The 22,324-nt window shown below is 39.4% G+C and overlaps 1 long non-coding RNA gene across 1 annotated transcript in view; it reads right to left on the bottom strand.

The window, feature by feature from the left end:
* The window catches only part of LOC106997543 (uncharacterized), a 74,614-nt gene extending 52,571 nt beyond the window's left edge, over window positions 1-22,043 (bottom strand). Inside the window, exon 1 of the long non-coding RNA XR_013415460.1 lies at window positions 21,933-22,043. This is a non-coding gene — a long non-coding RNA (uncharacterized LOC106997543). The remainder of the gene's footprint in view (window positions 1-21,932) is intronic.
* Between the last annotated feature and the right edge of the window lie 281 nt (window positions 22,044-22,324).

Below are 22,324 nucleotides of genomic sequence, written 5' to 3'. Positions count from 1 at the left end.
AGCTTCCACGCAGGTTCCCATTGCAGAGAAGAAAGCTTGAGTTTGTCAGGGCAGGTAAAGGGAGAGAAAGAGAAACCTCTTCTTCTCAATTTTATCCTCACTTTCAATGCAATGCAAACAAAAGACACAAAATAAAGGTCACCTCTGAGAAGAGCATTACAAACAAATCTGAGAATATAATTTGATTTTTCAAAATCAAACTATAGGGCAGGGCCAAGATGGCCAACTAGAAGCAGTGGTGATCCAAGGCTCCCATCAAAAAGAACCAAAACAGCATGTGAATCCTGCACAGCAACTGAGGTATCTAGGTTCTGTCATCAGAACTGACTAGGCAGCTGGCGTGACCCACGGAGAGGAAGGAAGGGCAGTGTGGTGCAGTAGCCCACCTTAGAGCCACACAGGGCAGGGGAGCCCCCATCCCCAGCCAAAGGAAGCAGTGAGTGAGCATGTTACCCAGCCTAGGAAACCATGCTTTTTCCATGGAACTGTGCAACCCACATACTGGAAGATCCCACTCGTAAGCCCGTCACCAGGGCCTTGGATCCCAGTCATGGAGTCATACAGATTCTCAGCACCCACTTGGCTGGAATCTGGCTAAGCCTGGCGAGTTCCTGGAGGGAGGTGCAGCCATCACCACAGCTGCGGCTGCCTGTTGTCTAAGCCACCTGAGCTCCTTGGGGGAAGCATGGCAGCCATCACTGCAGCTGCTAGCCACCTAACACACTAAGCTCCAGAAGGGGTAAGGGCAGTACCCATCACTATAGCTCCAGGCTGTGTTTTCCCCTGCTGGAGCCAGGGAGGCTGGATAGCTTGGTCCCAAGAGGTATTCCTCCAAGCCCAGCACACCAGCTGTGGCAGACAGACTGCCTCTTCAGTATGGACCCTGACCCATCCCTCCTGACTAGGTGGGGCCTCCCTGCAGGAACTCCAGCCAGGGGCTCAGGGGTAGAACTCTGATCTCCCTGGGCCTGAGCCCCTATGGGGAGGGTGGCCATAGTATCCATGGACCAACAGACTTAGTCTTTCCTCCTCCTAGCTCTGGAGAATCTTGGCATTCAGATGAGTGGGTTTCCCCCCAGAGCAGCACACCCCCTCCACCAAAGGACAGCCAAGGTACTTCCTTAAATGGGTCCTGCTTCCCATGCCAACTGGGTGAGACCTCCCCCTACAAAACAGGGTGGTCAGACACCCTATACAGGAGCATTCCTACTGGCATCAGGTTGGTGCCCCTCAAGGTCAGAGATACAAAAGGAAAGAGCAGACATCCATCCTTGCTGTTCTCCAACCTCCTCAAGTGACAATTCTAGGCATGGGAGCAGATTAATAGGGCCTGAAGTGAACCCCCAGCAAACCACAGTAGCCCTACAGAAGAGGGGCCTAACTATAGAAAGAAAAACAAAAAAGCAGAGAGCAACACAACAGCATCAACAAAAAAGTCCCCACAAAAACCTCATCCAAGGGTCGGCAGCCTCAAAGATTGAAACTAGAAAAACTCATGAAGATGAGAAAGAATAAAAAAAAAACCACCACTGAAAAACTCAAAGGCCAGAGTGACTCTTCTCCTCCAAATGATTGTGACACCTTTCCAGTAAGGACACAGAACTGGACAGAGGATGAGATGGACAAATTGACAGAAGTATGCTACAGAAGGTGGGAAATAACAAAATTCACTGAGCTAAAGGAGCATGTTCTAACCCAATGCAAAGAAGCTAAGAACCATGATAAAATGTTACAGGAGCTGCTAACTAGAAAAAAACCAGTTTAGAAAGGCACATAAATGACTTAATGGAACTAAAAAACACAGCATGAGAACTTCATGAAGCACACACAAGATAGCTGAATCAATCAAGCAGAAGAAAGAATATCAGAGATTGAAGATTATCTTGCTAAAATAAGGCAGGCAAACAAGATTAGAGAAAAAAGAATGAAAAGGAATGAACAAAACTTCTGAGAACTATGGGGCTATGTAAAAAGACTGAACCTATGACTGATTGGAGTACCTGAAAGAGATGCGGAGAATGGAAGCAAGTTGGAAAACACACTTAAGAATATTATCCAGGAGAACTTCAACCTAGCAAGACAGGCCAATATTCAAATTCAGGAAATACAGAGAACCCTACTAAGATACTCTATGAGAAGATCAACCCCAAGACACATAATCATCAGATTATCCAAGTGGAGGTGAAGGCGAAAATGTTAAGAGCAGCTAGAGAAAAAGGCCAGGTCACCTACAAAGGGAAACCCATCAGACTAACCGCAGACCTCTCAGTAGAAACTCTATAAGCCAGAGGAGATTGGGGGCCAATATACAAGATTCTTAAAGAAAATAATTTTTAACTCAGAATATCATATCCAGCCAAACTAAACTTCGTAAGTGAAGGAGAAATAAAATCCTTTTCAGACAAACAAATGCTGAGGGAATTCATCACCACTAGGTCTGCCTTGTAGAGCTCCTGAAGGAAGCACTATATATGAAAAGGAAAAACCTGTACCAACCACTGCAAAAACACCAAAATATAAAGGCCAATGACACTATGAAGAAACTGCATCAACTAGTGTGCAAAAATAACCAGCTAGCATTATGATGACAGGATCAAATTCACAAGTAACAATATTAACTTTAAATGAAAATGGGCTAAATGCCCCAATTAAAAGACACAGAATGGCAAATTGGATAAAGAGTCAAGACCCATCAGTGTACTGTATTCAAGAGACCCATAACCCATACAAAGACACAAATAGGCTCAAAATAAAGAGATGGAGGAAAATTTACTAAGCAAATGGAAAGTAGAAAAAAGAAGGGGTTGCAATCCTAGTTTCGGACAAAACAGACTTTAAACCAACAAAGACCAAAAAAGACAAAAGCATTACATAATAGTAAAGGGATCAATTCAACAAGAGGAGCTAACTATCCTTAGTATATATGCACCCAATACAGGAGCATCCAGATTAATAAAACAAGTTCATAGATACCTACAAAGAGACTTAGACTCCCACACAATAATAGTGGGAGACTTTAACACCCCACTGTCAATATTAGACAAATCAATGAGGCAGAAAATTAACAAGGATATTCAGAAATTGAACTCAGCTCAGGATCAAGTAGACCTAACAAATATCTACAGAACTCTCCACCCCAAAACAAAAGACTATACATTCTTCTCAGTGCCACATGGCACTTACTCTAAAATTGACCGCATAATTGGAAGTAAAACACTCCTCAGCAAATGAAAAGAGAATGGAAATCATAACAGTCTCTCAGGCCACAGTGCAATCCAATTAGAACTCAAGATTAAGAAACTCACTCAAAACCACACAACTACATGGAAATTGAACAACCTGCTCCTGAATGACTCCCGGGTAAATAATGAAATTAAGGCAGAAATCAAGAATTTCTTCAAAATCAACAAGAACAAAGAGACAACATACCAGAATCTCTGGGATACAGCTAAAGCAGTGTTAAGAGGGGAATTTAGGCCAGGTGCAGTGGCTCACACCTATAATCCCAGCACTTTGGGAGGCTGAGGTGGGTGGATCAGGAGGTCAGGAGTTCAAGACCAGCCTGGCCAAGATAGTGAAACCCTGTCTGTACTAAAAATACAAAAATTAGCTAGGCATGGTGGCACGTGCCTGTAATCCCAGCTACTCGGGAGCCTGAGGCAAGAGAATCCCGTGAACCTGGGAGGCAGAGGTGCAGTGAGTTGAGATTGTGCTACTGCACTCCAGCCTGGATGACAAAGCAAGACTCTGTCTCAAAAAAAAAAAAAAAGAAGAAAATTTATAGCACTAAATGCCCATATCAGAAAGCTAGAAAGATCACAAACTGAGACCCTGACATCACAATTAAAAGAACTAGAGAAGCAAAAGCAAACAAATCCAAAAGGTAGTAGAAGACAAGAGATAACTAAGATCAGAGCAGAACTGAAGGAGATAGAGACATGAAAAATGCTTCAAAAAATCAATAAATCCAGGAGCTTGTTTCTTGAAAAAATTAATAAAATAGGCCACTCGCTAGACTAATAGAGAAGAATCAAATAGACACAATAAAATATGATAAATGGGATATCACCATTGACCCCAGAGAAATACAAACTACCATCAGAGAATACTGTAAACACCTCTATGCAAATAAACTAGAAAATCTAGAAGAAATGGATAAATTCCTGGACACATACACCCTCCCAAGACTAAACCAGGAAGAAGTCAAAGCCCTGAGTAGACCAATAACAAGTTCTGAAGTTGAGGCACTAATAAACAACCTACCAACCAGAAAAAGCCCATGACCAGATGGATTCACAGCTGAATTCTACCAGAGATACAAAGAAGAGCTAGTACCATTTCTTCTGAAACTATTCCAAACAATTGAAAAGGAGCGACTCTTTTATGAGTCACTCATTTTATGAGGACAGCATCATCCTGATACCAAAACCTGGCAGAGACACAACAACAAAAAAGAAAACTTCAGGCCAATATCCCTGATAAGCATCATGCTAAAATCCCCAATAAAATACTGGCAAACTGAATCCAGCAGTGCATGAAAAAGCTTATCTACCAAGATCAATTGAGCCCCTGGGATGCAAGGCTGGTTCAACATATGTAAATCAATAAAAGTAATCCATCACATAAACAGAACCAATGACAAAAGCCACATGATTATCTCAATAGAAGCAGAAAAGGCCTTCAATAAAATTTAACATCTCTTCAGGTTAAAAACTCTCCATAAACTAGGTATTAATGGGACATATCTCAAAATAATATGAACTATTTATGACAAACCCACAGCCAATATCATGTAGAATGGGAAAAAGCTGGAAGCATTCCCTTTGAAAACCAGCACAAGACAAGGATGCCCTCTCTCACCACTCCTATTCAACATAGTATTGAAAGTTCTGGCCAGGGCAATCAGGCAAGAGAAAGAAATAAAGCATATTCAAATCAGAAGAGAGGACGTCAGACTGTCTCTGTTTGCAAACAAGATGATCCTATGTTTGGAAAACCCCATCGTCTCAACTCAAAAGCTCCTTAAGTTGATAAGCAGCATCAGCAAAGTCTCAGGATACAAAATCAATGTGCAAAAGTCACAATCATTTCTACACACCAACAATATACAAGCAGAGAGCCAAATCATGAATGAACTCCCATTCACAATTGCTACAAAGAATAAAATACCTAGGAATTCAGCTAACAAGGAACATGAAGGACCTCTTCAAGAACTACAAACCATTGCTCAAAGAAATAAGAGAGGATACAAACAAATGGAAAAGCAATCCATGCTCTTGGATAGGAAGAATCAGTATCATGAAAATGGCCCTACTGCCCAAGGTAATTTATAGATTCAATGCTACTCCCATCAAACTACCATTGACATTCGTCAGAGAATTAGAAAAAATTACTTAAAAATTCATATGAAACCAAAAAAGAGCCTGTATAGCCCAGAAAATCCTAAGTAAAAAGAACAAAGCTGGAGGCATCACACTACCTGACTTCAGACTATACTACAAGGCTCCAGTAACCAAAACAGCATGGGACTGATACCAAAACAGACATATAGATCAATGGAACAGAATAGAGTCCTCAGAAATAAGACCACACACCTACAATTATCTTGTCTTTGACAAACCTGACCAAAACAAGCAATGGGGAAAGGATTCCCTATTTAATAAATGGTGCTAGGAAAACTAGCTAGCTATATGCAGAAAACTGAAGCTGGACCCCTTCCTTACACTTTATACAAAAATTAACTCAAGATGAATTAAAGACTTAAATATAAAACCTAAAACCATAAAAACCCTACAAGAAAACTAGGCAATACCATTCATGACATAGGTATGGGCAAAGACTTCATGACGAAAACGCCAAAAACAATTGCAACGAAGGCAAAAACTGACAACTAGGATCTAACTAAACTAAAGAGCTTCTGCACAGCAAAATAAACTATCATCAGAGTGAACAGACAACCTACAGAATGGGAGAAAATTTTTGCAATCTACTCGTCTGACAAAGGGCTAATATCCAGAATTTACAAGGAACTTAAACAAGTTTACAAGAAATAAACAAACAACTTCATCAAAAAGTGGGCAAATGACACGAACAGACACTTCTCAGAAAAAGACATTAATGCGGCCAACAAACATATGAAAAAAAGCTCAACATCACTGATCATTAGAAAAATGCAAATCAAAACTACAATGAGATACCATCTCATGCCAGTCAGAATGGCAATTACTAAAAAGTCAAGAAACAACAGATGCTGTTGAGGCTGTGGAGAAATAGGAATGCTTTTACTCTGTTGGTGGGAATGTAAATTAGTTCAACCATTGTGGAAGACAGTGTGGTGATTCCTTGAGGATCTAGACCTGGAAATACCATTTGACCCAGCAATCCCATTACTAGGTATATACCCAAAGGAATATAAATCATTATCTTATGAAGATACACACACACATATGTTTATTGTGGCACTATTCACAATAGCAAAGACATGGAAGCAACCCAAATGCCTATCAATGATAGACTAAATAAAGAAAATGTGGTACATATACACAATGGAATATTGTGCAGCCATAAAAAGGAATGTGATCATGTCCTTTGCAGAGACATGGGTGAAGCTGAAAGCCATCATCCTCAGCAAACTAACACGGAAACAGAAAACCAAACACCACATATTCTCACTCATAGTGGGAGTTGAACAATGAGAACATACGGACACAGGGAGGGTAACAGCACACACCAAGACCTTTCAGCCTGGGGCAAGGGGAGGGAGACCATCAGGACAAATAGCTAATGCACGCAGGGCTCAAAACCTAGGTGACAGGTTGTTAGATGCAGCAAACCACCATGGCACATGTATACCTATGTAACAAACCTGCATGTTCTGCACATGTACTCTGGAACTTAAAGTAAAAATTTTTTTAAAAATCAAATTATAGCAATGTTGCATTCATTGAATGTAGTAACTACATCTCTAAAAAAAGTCATTTTCGCAGACCCTGCTACCTGTCAGCCCATCATATGACCTGCTCCTTGCTCCAGCCACTACCAATCTGAGGTTCCCACCATGGACACTCCCATTCCCAGGGAGAGATGCCAGATCCCTAGCCAGCTTCTGAAGGAGGCAAGGACCCAGTTGTCCAGCTGATCCAGGAAGAGGACAGGAGTGAGCAGGCAGCCTGGGCAGCCCCTTATCTCAGAGGAGTTTGGGGGAATGAGGCACAGGGCTGGGAGTGGTACTCAGGTTTTTGGCCTATCCAAGGAAGATCTAAGTTTTATGGTGCCTGAAGTTTGTACAATTTGGTAGACTTTGAGAAAAATAATAGCTCTGTAGACAGAAGTCCTATATGGATCTCACCGGGCTAAAATCAAGAGGCCACAAGATGGCTAACTATAGACATCAGACACCTGCCCTCTTCAGAAAAAATAAAAATTGTGAATAGATAATCACATCTCAAATAGGACATCTAAGAGAGAACACTAGAATCCAACATAGAGCTCAAGGAAAATACCTGAGGCACAGAAGGGGAAGGAAGCAAGCAGCTGGCTCAACCAAGATCAAACAATAGCAAGGGGATTGGTATTGTGGAGAAAAGGTAAGTGAGAAAGCTTCAGTTGTCCACATCCCTGCCACAGACTGTTGTTATCTGAACCACAGGAGAGTTTCTCTACCCACATGAACCCTGACACTAGCATGAGCAGTGATCTGGAGACCCTGCAAGAGCATTGCACCCAACAGAGAACTCGCCCTGTGTCATTCAAACCCTGCTGAGACATGATCAGCTGTGGCAGGGACCCATTTGGGGAGTAGCTATCATGGAATGGCATCTTGCTCTGGGAAGACAGCCCCTGTATCTCCACATCCTGGGAGCTCCCACCGACATTCCCCAGGATCCACTCAGAAGGCTATAGCAGCACAGCACTGGCTGGACCCAAAGGTACTGCAGGGTCTCTAGTACTCTAGCTCACAAGGAGTAGTGCTTCCCAGGGAAAAAGACGGTGTCATGTAGCAAAAGGCAGCCCCTGGGACAAAGGAAACCAAAGAATGTACTTTCCAGAGCCTGAAAACTCCCTACCTTGGGCTGTGTGAAGAGACCCTGCCCCTAGCAGTGGCCCAAACTGCTAGCTGTGACATCTAGCAGTCACATCTCCAAAAAGTGACATCCTCTTTACCAGTGGAGTAGCCTCTGGGCTCAGGCTCTTGCACAGAGAACAGGAATGCTCCTCTCCCTCCACACACCCACTCCTACTGCTGCTGGAGGCTTGTCCAAGGGAGAGCTGGAAGGTTACCTGTCTAGGATGGTGAGTGGTGACTCTCACCCCAACCCCCCATGGCAGCTTGGCTCTCATGCCTGGGCTTGTGCATGAGGCAGTGCCCCTCCCTCCCTCTGTGTGGCACTACACAACTGCTGCAGCAAAGAGAAGAGCTTGAGAGTGGCATGTCTGGGGATGTTGGGAGCAGCCCTGCACTGCAGCCAGCACCAACATCAGCTTGCACTGCTCAGGACACAGAGGGTCAGCCCACCACTGCCACCATGATAGCGCATGACACCCTGGTTTCCCAGGCACCAAAGAATCTGTTAACCCCCCCATCCCACCACTGCCACTACTGGAATCCATGCAAGCCACCTGAAGGCCCACCATAGGCCTACTGGGAACTGCCAACACAGATGCCAGCATACACCACCCTGGGCAAAAAGACAGGCATGTTCAGCCTACTACTACTATTACTGAAGCCTAAAGCCTGGCCCACATGGCTTACCAGTCTCCAGCACAACTTCATCAAAGCCTCCACTAATAAATGCACCCTAACCCTCCATGTAAATGCAAGAAAGCACTAACACTGTTTATACTCAAAGAAATCATACAGAGAATACAGTATTGCACATACCCAGAATCAAAGCCAATGCGCCTTGCCTAACCAACACCACAGATTCATCTTCAGGAAAAAGTCTTCCACTATGAAAGCAAATAGAAAAACAGAAAGAAGTGACTGTTACAGCAGATGTGCAAATATCAATGTAAGGATACAGGAAACATGAAAAAGCAAGGAAACATGATACCTGAAAAGGAACATAATAATTGTCCAGAAATTGATCTTAATTAAAAATAAAACTTCAAAATTCTAGATAAAGAATTCAAAATATTAATTTTCAAGAAGTCAGTGAAATGAAAGAGAATTTGGAAAAACAATACAAACAAATCAGGAAAACAATTCAGGATTGTTATCTCTCACTGTATACAAAAAATTATCAAAAAGATAGGTATTGACAGTTTTTAAACAGAACCTAATGGAAATTCAAGAAGAAATATAAAATACATTTGAAAGCTTAAACAACAGACTAGATTAGGCAGAAGAAAGAATCTTAGAACTTGAGCACAGGTTTTTTTTAAAATAACCCAGTTGGACAAAAATAAAGAAACAAACATTGAAAAACTGAGCAAGGCCTTTATGACATTTGGTACAACATAAAGTGACCAAATATATGAATTATTAGTATCCCAAGAATAAATAGGCACAATGAAAGGATTAGAAAATACATTTACCAAAAGAATAGATGAAAACTTTCCAAGTCTAGCAAGAAATTTAGACATTCAGATAAAGGAGGCTAAATGATCCCAAGGAAGATACAATGCAAAAAGGCCTTCTCCAATGCATTTTATAATCAGACTGTCAAAATAAAGAGCAAATCTTAAAACAGGAAGAGAAAACACCTAGACAGTTATAAGGGAATCCCTATGAGACTAACAGCAAATTTCTCAGCAGAAACCTTACAGACCAGAAGAGAATGGGATAGTATATTCAAAGTGCTGAAAGAGAAGAAAAACTGGCAGCCAAGAATACCAAGAATACCATATCCACCAAGTAATCCTTCGTAAGTGAAGGAGAAATAAAATATTTATCGGACAAGCAAATGCTGAGGGAATTCATTATCACTAAACTGGTTCTATGAGAAATGCTCAAGGGAATCCTAAACCTGGAAGTGAAAGGATGACATTTACCATCATGAAAACACACAAAATTATAAAACTCACTAGTAAAGCAATCACACAAAGAAGGGAAAGAGAAAGGACTCAAATGGTATCACTATAGAAATTCACCAAACCACGATGACAAACAATAAGAGAAAAACAAAAGAGCAAAGAATACAAAAAACAACCAGAAAACATCTAACAATATGACAGGAACAAAGCCGCACATATCCTTGAACATAAGCAGATTAAAGTATCCACATAAAAGACATAGAATAGACTTTTTTAAACGATGCAACCATATTCTGCTTAGCAGCATATACACCTATCAGCATACAGACTGAAAAAGCCCACCTTACCAGTAAAGACACATATAGACTGAGAAAGTAAAGGAATGGGAAAAGATGTTCCACGCAAACAAAAACCAAAAGCAAGCAGGGATATCTGTACTTATATCAAGCAAAGCTGACTTTAAGTCAAGAACAGGAGAAAACAAAAAAGAAGGGAATTATATGAAGATAAAAGAATCAATGCAGCAAGAATATATAACAATTCTAAATATATATGTGCTCAACACTGGAGAACTAGATTCATAAAACAAATATTACTAGATCTATATACAGAGATAGACTGCAATATAATAGTGAGGGACTTCAACACCCCATTTTCAGCATTAGACAGATCATCTAGACAGAAAATCAATTTTAAAAAAATTGAATTTAAACTAGACTTTAGAACAAGTGAACCTAACAGACATTTTCAGAGCATTCTATCCAACAACTACAGAATACACATTCTTCTCATCAGCACATGGAACTTTACCAAAATAGACGATATGTTAGGCCACAAAACAAGTCTCAACATATTTTTAAAAATCATATCAAGTATCTTCCCAGGTCACAATAGAGTAAAACTAGAAATTAACCCCAAGAGGAACTTTGGAAACTATATGAATACATGGAAATTAAACAACATGCTTCTGAATAACCACTGGGTCAAAGAATAAATTAAGATGCAAATTTTAAGAAATTCTTGAAACAAATGAAAATACAAATACAACATACTGAAACCTGAAGAATACAGCAAAAGCAGTGCTAAAAGGAAAGTTTATAGTAATAAATGCCTACATCAAAAAAGTAGAAAGATGACAAATTAACAATCTAACAAGACACCTCAAGAAACTGGAAAAGTAAAACCAAACCAAACTCAAAATAATTAAGACCAGAGAAGAACTAAATGAAATAGAGACTTAAAAATAAAGGATCAATGAAATGAAAAATTGATTCTTCAAAAAGATAAAAACAATAGATAAACCACTAGCTAGATTAATCAAGAAAAGTGAAAGAAGACCCAAATAAACAAAATAAGACACGAAAAAAGGGGCAGTACAATTGATATGACAGAAATTTTAAAAAATCATCACCAACTATGAAAAACAACTATACACTGACAAACTGAAAAACCTAGAAAAAAAATGAATAAATTCCTGGAAACATACAATTTACCAAGATTGAATCAGGAAGACATGTAAAATCTAAACAGACCAATAATCAGTATTATTATTGAATCAGTAACAAAAGGCTCCCAATAGAAAAAATCCCAAGACAGGATGGATCCACAGTCAAATTCACCCAAATGTGCAAAGAAGAACTAATACCAATCCCCCTGAATCTATTCCGAAAAGCCAAAGAGGAGGGAATTCTCCCTAATTTATTCTGTGAGGCTAGCATCACACTAATACCTAAAATGGACAAGGAGAAAAAAGCAACAAAAGGAAAAAAGAAAATAAAAGGGAGAGAGAGAAGAAGGAAGGACGGAAGGAAGGAAGGAAGGAAGGAAGGAAGGAAGGAAGGAAGGAAGGAAGGAAGGAAGGAAGGAAAGAAGGAAAGAAAAGAAAAAAGAAAGAAAGAAAGAAAGAAAGAAAGAAAGAAAGAAAGAAAGAAAGAAAGAAAGAAAGAAAGAAAGAAGGAGAAAGAGAAGAAAGAAAGACAGGCGAGAGAGAGAGAGAGAGAAAGGAACAAGACAAGGATGTCCACTTTCATTATTCTTATTCGCGATATTATTGGAAGCCATAGCCAGAGCAATCAGGCAAGATAAGTGAATAAAAGGCATCCAAATTAGAAAATAGGAAATCAAATTATCCCTCTGTGCTGATGATATTATCTTATACCTAGAAAAACCTTAAAACTCCACAAAAAAACTCAGATTTGGTAAATGAATTCATTAAGTTGCAGTATACAAGATTAATGTACAAAAATCAGTAGCATTTCTATACAGCAATAATGATCTAGCTGAGAAGAAAATCAAGAAGGCAATTCCATTTACAATAGCTACAAAAAAAAAAAAAACCTAGTAATAAATTTAACCAAGGCAGTGAGTGATCTCTACAAGGAAAACTACAAAACAATGATGAAAGAAATTGAAGACGAGGCACAGTGGCTCATGCCTGTAATCCCAGCACTTTGAAAGGCCGAGGAAGGAGGATCATTTGAGCCCAGGAGTTCAAGACTGGCCTGGGCAACATAGTAAGACCCTGCCTCTACAAAAAAAATTCTTAATCAGCTGAGCATGGTGGCATACAAGCTACTTGGGAGGCTTGGGCAGAAAGATTGCCTAAACCCAGGAAGTCAAAGCTGCAGTGAGCTGTGATTGTGCCACTGCACTCCAGCCTGGGTGACAAAGCAGGAGTTTAAAAAAAAAGAAAAAGGAGAAAAAAAAAGAAATCAAAGAGGACACCAAAAAACAAACAAAAAAAATCCCATGTTCATGAATTGAAAGAATTAATATTATTTAAAATAACCATATTGCCCAAAGCAATCTACAGATTCAGTGCAATCCCTATCAAAATACCAATGCCATTCTTCACAGAATTAGAATGTGACTAGACTCCTAAGATTCATGTGGAACCAAAGGGAAAAAAAAAAGCCTGAATAGCCAAAGCAATCCTAAGCAAAAAGAATAAATCTGAAGGCATCACATTACCTGACTTCAAAATATATTATAAGACTATGGTAACTAAAACAGCCTGGTATTGGTATAAAATTAGACACATGAACCAATGGAGCAGAATAAAGAACTTAGAAATAAAGTCACATATTTACAAACAACTGATCTTTGACAAAGCTGACAAGAAATTACACTGGGGAAAAGAAATCTTGTTCAATAAACGGTGTTGAGAAAGTTTGATAGCCACATGCAGAAGAATAAAACTGAACCACTATATCTCTCACTACATACAAAAAAAAAACTCAAAATGGATTGTTTAAGCCTTTAGGCTTAAATATAAGACCCCAAACTATAAAACTGCTAGCAGAAAAACCTAGGGGAAAACTCTCCTGGACATTGATCTAGGCAAAAAATTTATGACTAAGACATTAAAGCACAGGCAACAAAAACAAAAATGACAAATGGGACTTAATTAAACTAAAATGCTTCTGCACAGCAAAAGAAATAATCAACAGAGTGAACAGACAACCTGTCGAATGAGAGAAAATATTTGCAAACTATCAGACAGGAGACTAATACCCAAAATATACAAGGAACTCAAACAACAGGAAAAAACAAACAATCCCATTAAAAAGTGGGCAAAGGATATGAATAGACATCTCTCAAAAGAAGACATACCACATGGCCAATAGGTATATGAAAAAATGCTCAACATCAGTAATCATTAGGGAAATGTAAGTCAACACCAAAAGGAGATATCATCCTACCCCAGTCAGAATGGCTATTACTAAAAAGACAAAAAATAACAGATGTTGGTGAGGATGCAGAGAAAAGGGAACTCTTATACACAGTTGGTAGGAATGTGAACTAGTCCAGCCACTATGAAGAACAATATGGAGAGTTCTCAAAATACCGAAAATAGAATTACCACTACATCCAACAATCCCACTACTAGGTATCTACACAAAGGAAAAGGGTATCAAAGCGTACTTGCACTCACATGTTTATTATAGCACTATTCATAATAGAAAGGCCTGGAATCAATTTAAATGTCCCTCAGTGCGTGAATGAATAAAGAAAATGTGGTACACCATGGAGTACTATTCAGTCATTAAAAAAATGAAATCGGCCGGGCGCGGTGGCTCAAGCCTGTAATCCCAGCACTTTGGGAGGCCGGGACGGGCGGATCACTAGGTCAGGAGATCGAGACCATCCTGGCGAACACGGTGAAACCCCGTCTCTACTAAAAAATACAAAAAACTAGCCGGGCGAGGCGGCGGGCACCTGTAGTCCCAGCTACTCGGGAGGCTGAGGCAGGAGAATGGCGTAAACCCAGGGGGCGGAGCTTGCAGTGAGCTGAGATCCGGCCACTGCACTCCAGCCCGGGCGACAGAGCCAGACTCCGTCTCAAAAAAAAAAAAAAAAAAAAAATGAAATCATGTCATTTGCAGTAACAAGAATGGAACTGATGGTAATTATCTTAAATGAAATAGATAAATATCACATATATTTGTACACATAAATACTTATCCAAAAAGATAAATATCACACGTTCTCACTTATATGTGGGATCTAAAAAATTTGATCACATGGGGATAGAGAAGGGAAAAATAGATAACAGATGCTAGGAAGAGTGATTGGGGGTAAAGGGAAAGGATGAAGAGAAGTGGGTTAAAGGGTACAGGGTAAACATAGAGTAAGATTGTAGGAATAAAAGCAATGTTTGATAGCTGAGTAGGGTGATTCTACTTAATAAAAATGTTTTGTTCTTGGGTGATGAACACCCTAAATACCCTGACTTGATCAGTATGTATTATATACATGCAACAAAATTTCACATATACCCCATAAAGTTGTACGAATAAAAATAATAAAATTTTAAAACTCATAATTATTCAACAAAGAATGTTTGTAAGACTAGGATTCCCAAGCCGGGGATGTGGGAAAATGGGGGAAAAGAAAGGAAATGTACTACAAAAGTCAAAGATGAATACTTTACAATCCTGGCTTCAAATAAGTCAGAGGCTGTAGAAGAAAAAGTAATAATAACAAATAACTAAAATTAATGAAGTGTTGTTACTAAGTGCTAGTGCCATGGAGAAGGAAGCAACACCAACTTTCAGCAAATATTTATTGAATGAATGAACTAACTCTATCAATGGAAGGTATCTTTGTGGTGAATTTTTTAAAGATTAGCAGGTCTTTGCCTGAAGAAAGGATGAAGGAACATTTCAGGTAAAAGGAATAATATACAACTAGAAAAGATCCAGAGTATATGATCAGTCTAGAAAATCAACGATTCTCAAATTGGGTGATACGTTGGAATTACCTTGGAAACTTAAAAAAAAAGTGTGGCCTGGATCACACCCCCCAAAATTTTGACTTCCTTGGTATGGGGAGAGGCCTGAGTACTTGTATATTTTATACTTCCCCAGGTGCTTCTAATATGCAGCAAAGTTTAAGAACCACTAGTGGATGATCCTGCAAATTTCCTTAATTCTGGTTTGTTGACTTTCCTCCCATAACAATACACATTAAATCTTTAACTAAGTCACAAAGTTAGAGCATGACAAGTTCCAGCAAATTCACTGAGGCCTTTTTGTCCTGTGTTGTCTATTCTCTCCTCTACAGAAATTAAATGACTCTAAATTAGCCCCATGACGATGATGGGCAGCCATAAAATCTGAACAAAGGGGGTGATTGGGTCTTCTCAGTCCACTCCCATAGCCTGTCATGTGCCCATACTCAACTAGAGGATCTTACAGTGGCACAAAGATATGGATTCTACCCTTCTCTCATTCCAGTCCATCCCCTCAGCTCCCATATTTCTGAGGCTTTCACTGTAACAAGGTATTATACATTGTATGGAGAGATATCCTTCCCATTTGCCATAGAGTGTATTAAACAATTCCCCTGGAGACCAAACAAAGTTAAAAACAAAACAAAACAAAACAAAAACAGAATAGAAAGAACTAGGTTGTTGTCAAATAGTACAGAAATTATTAGTTGCACTGTCCACATGGAGATCAGAATACTTCTCTCAACACCACTTCTCCTTTGTGCCTTTATGGACAGATTAAAGAGGGATGATGGTTTACACCAGGTGGATTTATGTCTGGTGGCAGGAAAGACTCAAAGAAAAAGATTTCTTCCTAAGGGAGACTTAAACAGGGTTCTTTCTGTTTTTAACACTTACCATTCATTTAACTTAAGGATATAGTCTTCCTTTTTATGTCACTATGACATTCCAACACGGGACAAAGGGGAAGGAGCATTATTCCATGTGACATTTGAAAACCTAACCTTTATCAGCTGCTTCTGAAGGCCATTTCTCCCACATCTGGGAGTTAACTGTACAAGGTCAGGAGCCCCGGCACACTGCTGGAACATGTAGCAAATCAGGGGCTGGGACTGCCTTTCTGGCATCCTCATTATGTTGTTTTTTTTTGTTTTGTTTTGTTTTGTTTTTTTTTGTCTTTCATTCATTCATCTCATTTCTGAGTACCTACAGCAATGTTTCCATATCTGCCTGATGATAAAAACTCCAAAGATCTTGTTTTAAAAAAAAAAATACAGGTTTCCAGTTCCCACCACAGTCTTCCATGTTGAAAGACAAATTGAGGCCAGGAGCTCACACCTATAATCCCACTTTGGGAGGCTAAAGCAAGAGGATCGCTGGAGCCCAGAAGTTCAAGACCAGCCTGAGCAACATAGGGAGATCCCATCTCTACAAATAAATTTTTTTAATAGCCAGGTGTGTGGCCCGTGCCTGTGGTCTGTTACTTGGGAGACTGAGGTAGGAGGATCACCTGAGCCTGGGAGGTTGAGGCTGCAGCGAGCCGTGATTGCATCACTGCACTCCAGCCTGGATGACAGAGTGAGATCCTGTCTCAAAAAAAAAAAAAAAAGATAAACTGAGGCACATTAAAATATTACAATTTATTTGAGCATTCAGTGATTCCTGAATTGGGCAGCTCCAGACCACAAGCAGTTAAAGGGCTCCACCAAAGGGGCAGGAGGAGAAAGCTTTTTAGGGTGAATGCATGAAACAAGGCAAATAAAATATTTTATCGGTTAAAGTGGATCAGTATCCTTATTTGAATGATTCCAGTAGAAAGCCCCACTAGAGGTAAGTTGGCAGTTTCTGATTGGTTGTTTTCCTGTTAACACTGAGTTGGGTTTCAGTCTGTTTAGTAGAAACCCAGAGCAATGGAGCCACCCCAGTGTAATGGCCTCTGCATGAAGTATTTTAACACCCTGAATCAGCATCTCCAGAGGGAAGGCCATAGGAATCTGCATTTTTAACAAGCACCTACATGATTCTTACTATATACATAGTTTGAAATGGTTGGTCACTGGCCTTTGTGAACTCTATGACTCACTGTTCTGTGAATCTAGTTCACATAGGTCCTTTCTAGCTGTAGTCCCAAATGAAATGATGTTTTCTCCATCACTATTTTTCAGATCTCCATGTTCATGTTCCCTGTTATGTCAAGGCCACCCACAATTCCTTAAAAAGTCAGTTAGCAATAATGCATATTTATCCATTTAAATCATCACCTGTCTTTCTTGTGTTGTCTCCTTTTTTCCATAACCAAATGTTTCATTGCTGACAGACAGTCCAACCATCCCATTAAATGTGAGTACCAGCATAGGTTTTTCCAGTGTAACACTATTTTCTAACAAAATAAAACTTTCAACACCAGTTATGTGGGTGAGGTTAGCTGGAGTCCTGTGGAGTGAGGTGGAATTCTGACAAAGGTCCTGAAATTCTTGCAATTTTGAAAACCTCTTTCTCTACATTAACTGGCCATAACTTCCAGGAAATCCAGGTGAAGCTCCTGTTTCGCAGACCCACAGTCCTTCTAGTCATGCTTGATATATCTACTCCTAGGCATGGAAATTTAGAATGCAAATGATTTGTGTCAATTATGTTGGGTGGCAACAAATTATGACTTTACTCAGCAAGGAGACATTTCACCATATCTGTCTCTTAAAGGCTGCCAGCTGTGGGTAACAATTAAGGGCTAGCATCACACAGGCAGGAAGGTGACCCAGGGAATGGGCTAGGAGAGAATAGAATGCATCTTCAGCGTCTGCTTTCCTCTCATAAACTGTGGTTTCGGCAAGTGCAAGTATTGTAATTTGCTGTCTTTTTTTTTCTCCCAAAGGCCGTTTTGTCTTATCTGATGTTGAAATGCTTCCACATAGCTGTGAACACGGAAACATAAAAAAAAGAGAAATCACTTCGAAATTTGTTCGTGCCTCTGCTATGCTTGACATTTCCACGCTGATAAGGTACAGCTAAATATTGACTTTTTGGTTAAGTTCAGATTAGGTGTCTGGTCCATGAGCATTGATTGCGAACCATTATCTTTCTTCTTCTTTAGGGCACTAAGTTGTCTTAAAAAAATAGAAAGGACAAAAGAAGAAAAAAGTGTTAGCTGAAATATTGTCATTTATTACCTTAAGGTCTTTCCTGAGCTGTGATAAAAATTGTCATGGGTTTTGAGATATGGGGGTATTTTGTTGAAGATAGTGTTGTTAAACATTAGAACATATTAAAAATTGGATTTTATATTTGTAGATTATTTACATATATCTTTGAATTCATCTAACAAAGAAAATGCCACCCTATTATCAATATAAGTGCACAAACTAGGTAACTGGCAGACTTTTATTATTTACCAGTTAAACATTATCAGTGCCATACTAAAATCAATAGATGAAGATTGTTACACTCAATTTAGCCAGAGAACATCCAATATGGCAGATTAAGCTTCTTCTTACCATTCTGCTAGAAATAGAACAATTAAGAGAACCTACAATACGGATTATTTCACCTCACTAAACCCCTCATGAGTTTCTGCACTGTCTCCCAATGGAGACTGTAAATTCCTGAAAGCAGGATGATCTCTGATTGATTTCCCAAGATGCATCATTTTTTGTGTTCTGTCATTCCTTATCACTCCACTGACTTAGGTAATTAAATCCTATTTGGGATGCTTTTCAAGTCAAATGCTCAGTCAAATCAACAGATCCTGCAGGGCTGTGGAGAAATAAGGTATGGTCTCTGTTCCCAAGGAGTTTATAATTTATTTAAAAACAAGGTAATACAGAGTTACTAAAATAATGGTAGCAAAGGAAAAATCACTAAGTTCAGTGGGAAAAATCTCACACTGTGAACTAGAATGGTGATGTCAGCCTTCATGGATAGATATGCCCTGACCTTGAAAGAATTAACTAGAGGAAGGACAAAAGCATTCTAAGTTTTCTGTGAGACAGGACATTCTTATTACAGTATTTTGCCCACCATTCCCCAAGATTAAAATATTATATATATATATTTGGCCCTCTGTATCCATGGGTTCTGTATCCATGGGTACTGCATTCATGGATTCAACAAACTATGAATTTTTAAAATTCAGGGAAAAAATGATGGTTGTGTCTGCATTGAACACATAAAGACTTTTTTCTTCTCATTATTCCCTAAACAATATAACAACTATTTACATAGCATTTACATTGCACTAGGTATTATAAGTAATATAAAGATGATTTAAAGTATACAGTGGGATGTGCATAGCTTATATGAAAATACACCATTTAATATAAGGGACTTGAGCATCCATGGATTCTGATATCCATAGGTGATCCTGGAAACAAATCTCTCACTGATACTGAGGGACAACTGTAAAGAAAATTTTGTTTTAGGACCTAAGTGACTCGTTTGATTGTTCCTCTTTTTAAGAAAAAAGAAAACTAGACATCTTTGCTATTGCTTTCATAAGGCAGCTAAAATCTGAAATATATAAAAAATACATATATGAAACATATGATATTGCTGACATTTGTCTATTTTTGAACTAAAGAAGCTGTAATTTCACATGATTCAACCATATACATATATATTTGCATGAGCATACATACACAAATACACAAATATGAATACATATTTAATATAAAATTTCTTACCTTTATTTGAGCCAAATTTGCTACCTGTGCTAATTTTCAGTTGCATTAACATCTAACACGCAAGTAATAAATTCTCAATAAAGCCATTTCTATCAGCACAATTAGTATGTATTAACTATGAAGTCTGTTTTCAACATCTATAGAATATCCCTGACTTGCCAAAAATAATATTTGATGACTCAAGTTGTGAATCATGAAACAGAATTTGATTCATAGTCGGATAGGCAGTTACATTAAATCTTCATCCCTAGGAACCTACACCCAAGTCTACCAGAAATCAATGAAAGAAATTGGAGATCTTGAGTCATCTCCACTCTGAATATGTGATCTAGGTGATAAAAGCACAAATGAACAAATGAGTGTTTCAGCAAATATACCAAAAATGAAATAAAATTTAAAATACCACTGTGTATCCTACCTACCACAGCAAGCATCTGTGCACCCCATTGGGGGCCTTAGGACAGACCCTCCCTACTTCCAGCCACCACCACAGGTACCTGCATATGTCATCCAGAGGCCTGGGGATCAACTCATCCCCCTTGCCACTGCTGGCACCCACACACACTGTCTGAGGGGCCTGAGGGCAAACTCACCCTGCCCACCACCACTGCCACTGCTTTCGGAGCCCCAGCACATTACCCAAGAGTTGAGAGATCAACTCCTGCCATCCTCCACCACTGGCACCCATGTACACTTTACAGTAGCCTGAGGATAGGCCCACCACACCACTACAGCTGCCCATGTACTCTGTCCAGTGGCCGAAGATAGACCCATCCCTCTATTGCTGGTGACTATGCCTGCCTCCCAAAAACCGAAGTACTGGACCATTCAACCTGCTGCTACCACTATTGCTGGCACATACCTGAATGCACCACCTATGGTCCTGGAAACTGGCCCACCTAGCCCTCTCATGCCACTACTGGCACCTGTGCATGATATTCAAGGGCCTCAGTATTAGCCTACCACTGCCACTACCACCACTGACCCAACACACACTGCCAACGGGCCTGAGGACCCACCTACCTGCCTGGCCCACTGCTAGCACCCAAGCAAGCTGCCTGGAGCCCCAAGGACCAGCCCACCTAGACACGCCACCACTGGCACCTGGCACACCAGCTGGGGGCCACGGATCTGCACACCCAACCTGCTACTTCCACCACTGGTACCCAAGACTGAACTATTTGGAATCCCCATCCCCAGCAAAGCTTTGCCACAGCCTCTACTAACAATCACAGCCTAGCCCACCGAAGAACTGACAAACACCACTAACACTGATTACAAATGAAGAAATCATATAGAAACTATAATGCTGTGCCAACTCACAATCAAAGCCAAATCACCCTACCCAACCAATAATATAGATACATCTACAGGAAAAAGTCTTTACCTAAGAAAACCAATCCATAAAATTGGTAGAGACAACTGTTATACCAGATATGCAGATATCAGCATCTTGCATCCTTATATAAGAAACATGAAAAAGCAAGGAAATCTTGTATCCTTATATAAGAAACATGAAAAATGAAAAAGCAAGGAAACAAGACACCTCCAAAGGAACACAATAATTACCCAGTAACAGATACCAAAATTGGACATTTATGAAATGCCTGAAAAAGAATTAAAAATAATGATGCTAAAGAAGCTCAGGGGCATACAAGAGAACATAGATAAATAATACAAAGAAATCAGGAGAAAACAATTCCCGATCTGAACAAAACATTCAACAAAGAGAAAGATATGCTGAAAAAGAACTAATGAGAAATACTGGAACTGAAGAACTCAATGAATAAAATTTAAAAATACAATTGAGAATTTCAACAATATACTAGATCAAGCAGAAGAAGGAATATCTAAACTTAAAGACAGTTCTTTGAAATAACAAAGTCAGACACTGCCCCCCAAAAAAAGAAAAGAGTAAAGAATAAAAAAGAATGAAGAAAAGCACATATAAACAGCATAAAGTGACCAAATATTCAAATTGGGGGAGCTCCAAAAGAAGAGATGGGCAAAGGCATAGAAAAGCTATTTAACAAAATATAGAAACTTACCAGGTCTTGAAGAGATATAGATATCCAAATACAAGAATCTCAAATATCCTCAAATAGATTCAACCCCAAAAGGTCTTCTGCAAAGTACTTCATAGTCAAACTGTCAAAACCTAAGGACAAAGACAGAATTATAAAAACAGCAAGAGAAAAGCATCAGGTAACATGTAAGGGAATCCATATCACACTAACGTGGATTTCTCAGCTGACACTTCACAGGCCAAGAAAGAATGGGATGATATATTCAATGAACTGAAAGAAAAAAGTCAGACAAGAATATTACAACCAGCAAAGCTATCCTTCAAAAATGAAGAAGAAATTAAGTATCCCAGACAAGCAAAAACAGGAAATTTATCACAACTAGACTAGCCCTACAAGAAATGCTTCAGGGAGTC

Source organism: Macaca mulatta, chromosome 3 (genome assembly GCF_049350105.2).
Source record: "Macaca mulatta isolate MMU2019108-1 chromosome 3, T2T-MMU8v2.0, whole genome shotgun sequence".
NCBI classification, from domain to species: domain Eukaryota; kingdom Metazoa; phylum Chordata; class Mammalia; order Primates; family Cercopithecidae; genus Macaca; species Macaca mulatta.
The sequence above is the reverse complement of the archived record's forward strand: the minus strand, read 5'-3'. Positions and strand labels throughout refer to the sequence as shown.